This window comes from Pseudorca crassidens, chromosome 8 (genome assembly GCF_039906515.1).
Source record: "Pseudorca crassidens isolate mPseCra1 chromosome 8, mPseCra1.hap1, whole genome shotgun sequence".
Taxonomy (NCBI): domain Eukaryota; kingdom Metazoa; phylum Chordata; class Mammalia; order Artiodactyla; family Delphinidae; genus Pseudorca; species Pseudorca crassidens.
In genome coordinates, this window is record NC_090303.1 from 58,638,533 (window position 1) to 58,643,251 (window position 4,719).

The 4,719-nt window shown below is 52.4% G+C and overlaps 1 long non-coding RNA gene across 1 annotated transcript; it reads left to right on the forward strand.

Moving 5' to 3' along the window:
- The first annotated feature begins 201 nt into the window (after positions 1–201).
- LOC137228604 (uncharacterized) lies at positions 202–3,580 on the forward strand. Its single transcript, XR_010945316.1, has 3 exons — positions 202–388; positions 1,853–2,044; positions 3,129–3,580. It is a non-coding gene; the product is annotated as an uncharacterized lncRNA (long non-coding RNA).
- Positions 3,581–4,719: the final 1,139 nt, after the last annotated feature.

Sequence of the window (4,719 nt, forward strand, 5' to 3'; positions counted from 1 at the left end):
AATGCGAACGCTGGGCCGAGGCCCTGGGCCCGCGAGCCCTTACTGGGGAGGGGTGCGGGGTCGGCTAGCATTGGGCTGACCCGGGGTGAACTGGCTCTTTTGGGTCCCGGGTGCTGAGGGGCCGAGAGAACAGCTGGGTTGGGGGAACCCCGCCTCCACACCACCGGGCCGGCCTGTCGGCGCACCCACTCCACCCGGCGGAGGTTTGGCGTGCGGCGCCAGGCGCTCTCCGGAAAATTTGTAAGGTCCTGTGCTGGCACCTCCCACCGCGCGACACGTACATCTCGGTCCCCATATTCAGGCAGCGGCTCCGCCAGCCGAGCGAGAGTGACCAGCGCAGGGAAAACAGCAGTCCAGGACGGGGACCAGTCCCCTGAGGGACCAAGGCGTGCGTTTGCAAGACAACAACAGCTCCCGACTCCCCAGATTTCTGTTTCAGCTCAGGCTTTTAGGACAAAAACAAGGCCGCGGTGTGGAGCAGAGGTGGCTCTGGCCCGAGTGCCAGGCGGGGCGCATCTCTGGCTCCGCGATCCCCGGACGCGAAACCCCTGGAGCGCGGGCCTTGGGAGGCGGGTCTGGGGCAGCTGCGGGAGGCTCCTCTTTGCTGGAGGCCGGCAGACTCCCTACGGGAATCACTGGGTCCGGGGTCCCATTAGTGCAACCTTCCGCCGCGGACCTGTGTCCTCTCATTTCTCCTTAGGAAACGACCGGATTTTGAAACTCATTTTTGGCCGCTGATTTCAAACAAAACAAAACGTAAACATTGGGCGTTCATTCCATGTTGTGGGACACGTAAGAAAATCGGTGTAGGATCCAGGGTGCATTTTCTGAGGCCTGGCAGCGCTGTTGCCCCTGCCAACCCCCTGGCCCCAGGGCATGGAGAATAGGCGGGTGTGGAAGGATGTCATCCGGGAGGATGACATAATCCCATAATCCCAGGAAGGGAAATACTCGCACAGAGCAGAAAAACAAAACCCACCAGAGATGATTTGTTTCTGCTTCAAATGCATGATCCATGGAGAATCCCTTTGGGCTACAGTGACTTGGGCTCCGGGGTCAGGGTCCTTAGATCTACCAGTGTTGCGGAGGCTCCCGGAGATGTGAGCTCCCAGCCTCTCCCCTGCGGGTGCAGGCTCCACCTAAGGGGGATGAAAGGGAGAAGGAAAGCCTAATGGGGTCCTGGGTGGCTACAACCCCAAAGCAAACACCATGCCTTGGATGCCTCCATGAAATGAATTTGCCAGACTTGGAGGAGGTTCCCAGACTTGGAGGAGGCAGTAGGTTAGTGATGCAGCAGCTAGAAATCTGGGGACAGCCAGACCTGGCAGGAGGTGCAGACTGAAGCTTTCAGACTCCCTCGCGTTGTTCTTCCTCCTTCCCCTTGTGTCTCCCTTTCTCTCTCCTATCTTTACCCCACTCCAGGGGGTCAGGCCTCCAGGTGCAAGTGGCTTTGTTCCCAGGCTCTACTTGGATTGGATGGAGAGACTGGGAAGTTTGAGGAGGGGTCTCACTAGTGGTTCAGATTTCGGAGACTCCAGAAGTGGCCACCTCCTACTCCCCCACCCCCCAAAAAAACCCTCACAAACTTAACCACTTTCAGTGTCCCACAGGCTTGTGCCTGGAGGGCCTAAAAGATGCCGTCTTCTAACCCAGAAGTTCCTGGTTGCCTGAGCAGCTAAACAGAATTTTGCAAGCAGAAGGGAACGGGGGTGGGGGTGGGGGTGGGGGTGGGAAGCCACTGTTTCTGTTGATTTCCTAACTTAGTTCAAAATCAGTGCTCACAGAAGAAGGGCGTGTGTCCCGTTACTGCTCTCTTAAATGTAATTTTTCTGTCTCTCTTTCTCTCTCACAGAGTTGAGGGTTTCTAAATGCCCTCACAGCAATTCAATATTTGATCCTCCCTCTGGGAAGTGAATCTGATCAGGGCCTTCCTTGCTCTCCTCCTCCTCTGTTTTCCAGCCCCTCAAAAGAGCCCACAGAAAGTCCCAAGGGGAGTTTCTTGCTCTTGGAAGTGACTCTGCCTGGGACCCAGAATCCAGAAATGGTGAGTGGTTTCTCTTCAAAGGCTGCCTGGGTCCTGGGGCTGGGGGAAGGCTGGGCTGGGCTGCCAGGGGGCCTCCCTTGCAGCTGCACCCAGCCAGGGAAAAGGGTGGGCTCTCAAGAAAATGGGTGAATATAGGCCACCTGGAAAACTTAGATTTCTCAGCTCTCTAGATTGCCCGGAGGAGGAATTCTCTGGCTGGGACTGATTGTTGCAAATTCCACTTTCCAGATTTGGTTTTCCGGCCCAGGAAAATTGGGGCATTGTTTAAGTCTTTTCCTAGAAGTTGTATGCTCGTTCTTCGGCTTTCTGTTTCCTATTAGCCAAAGAGAGACTACACATAAGATAATCTCGGTTTCTCCTTGCGACCTCTGAAACATGTAATTTGGGGGAGATACTGTATTTAAAATGCCAATCCCCGTAATGAGCCCAGCTTAGCAGTGTGCGCTCCCGCCCTCCCCTTAATGAACGGAGCTGTCGAGAAATAATTTCACTTTGATCTAGTTTGTGACCTGATTTTCTGGCTTAAAGAAGACTAGGCAGCTAATTGGATTCTTCAGGTGCCTTTAATCTCCACCTCAACACTTGGAACCTGACCAAGCTGAATTAAAACGAGTCTGATAAACAAGATGTAGCTCCCAGGGTAACCGCAATAAGAAAATCCCCCATCACGGTGGGGTTTAATGATCACAGCGTGGCTGGCACCTCACAAAAAACATGAGGCTGTAGGCCCCCAGAACCTGCAGCACGGAAGTCTTCAGAATCCTTTTCCCTTCCCTCCCAACACCCTGGATGTGGTTTAATTAGAGCGAGAAGGCGGGGTAGAGGGAGGTGGGGAAGAAAAACTTACAGTTGGTGAAAGAGGCAGGGTTTGGGGTATCGTCTCAAAGGGAGGCAGGACGTTGAGGAGACTTTGTCTCTAGGAGAGGAAGCAGGCCGAGCCTTTGAGGGCTGGACAGTAAAGATTACAATTTGAATTTCCAACTGTGCTCCAAGAGTGAGGGGTGCAAGAGGGAAATAGGAGATGAGGGGCAGGGTTATGCAGCCTGAGGGGCTGGGAATCATGGGTTTCATTTAATCTTTTCAGATGCCAGGATTCTGTGTTCTGGACGCAGAAGCAGGAGGAGGATGGAGTCTGCTGGGACCTCCCCATTCTTAGTGTTGGGCCTGAGAAAGGGTTCTCTTGGGCTCCCTCCCCCACCCCCAGCCCCATGCTCCAGTTTGCTCTCTGCTTAACTTGCTGGAAGAGTTCTGAGGGATTACTTCCTCCAAGGCAGGGAGAGTTTGGTTTAGGTCTGGATCTCTCAGTCTAGGCACTATTGACATTTTGGGCTGGAATATTCTTTGCTGTGGAAGGTGTCCTGTGCAATGTAGAATGTTTGGCAGCATCTCTGGCCTCTATCCACTAGATGCCAGTAGCCCCTACCCCAGTTATGACCATCAAAAAATATAACAAAGCTGATTCACTTTGTTATAAAGCAGAAACTAACACACCATTGTAGAGCAATTATACTCCAGTAAAGATGTTAAAAAGAAAAATGTCTCCAGACTTTGCCAAATGTCCCCTGGGGCCATAATCACCCCCTGTGGAGAACTACCAGTTTAGGCCTCGGTGAAGCAGGCATTTCTGGGAAAAAGAGTGGAGTACTTTGCTTGAAATGATCTTTGTAGGTTCTAGAGAGCCGGGGGAGCAGGATGGGGGACTCTCTCTTCTTTTTTGGCCTTTTGGCCAGCCGGGTCATGAACACCTTCTCAAGGCTGCCTTGAACCTCCATTGCAACACCTTCATGAAGCCTTTCAATAACCATGTAGCTTCTAGAGCATATGATCCAAACCTTTAGACATACTGAATCTAGGATAAATGTGTGTGTGTGTGTTTAGATGCTGCAGGAAGGGGATCCAGGCCTCACCTTTTCGGGCAGATTTGAGTGAATGAAAGCTCCTTTCCTTGGCACACCTGGCCTTGAAGTGGGAAATGGCTGAGCTTTTGTGCAACCTGTGCTGTTGATGCTATCAGGGAGTGGAGGGCCTATTGCAAGTGTGGAGGTGAGAGTCGGTCTCTGTGATGCTGGTGGGGAGATACTTATGCAGTAAGGGGCCCTATAGCTTTGCAGCCATTGCTTCCCTCCAGCTCTGAGACCCAGCTGACCTGACTCTGAGCAACGTCTTCTGACCTAGGTTTTCTAGAAACTGTAAGGTCCAGGAAATTATGTTGGGCATAATTTATTGAACATTGGGCATTATTATTCTAATGCTGATGGAAAGTAATTTAAAAAATAAGAATTGGGCTTCCCTGGTGGCGCAGTGGTTGAGAGTCCGCCTGCCGATGCAGGGGATACAGTTTCGTGCCCCGGTCCGGGAAGATACCACATGCCGCGGAGCGGCTGGGCCCATGAGCCATGGCCGCTGAGGCTGCGCGTCCGGAGCCTGTGCTCCGCAACAGGAGAGGCCACAACAGTGAGAGGCCCGCGTACCGCAAAAAAAAAGAAAAAAGAATTTTACCACAATCCAGCCATCTCAATCTGATCCTTCCTCCCTTCTTCCCCTCTCCCTCCCCTTCCTTCCTTCCTTCATTTCCTTCTTCCCTTCCTTCCTTCCTTCCCCCCGTTTTCCTTCCAGAATATGTCCACGTATAACACAAATGAAGGAATGTAAAGATTGAGAGAAATTAATTTATT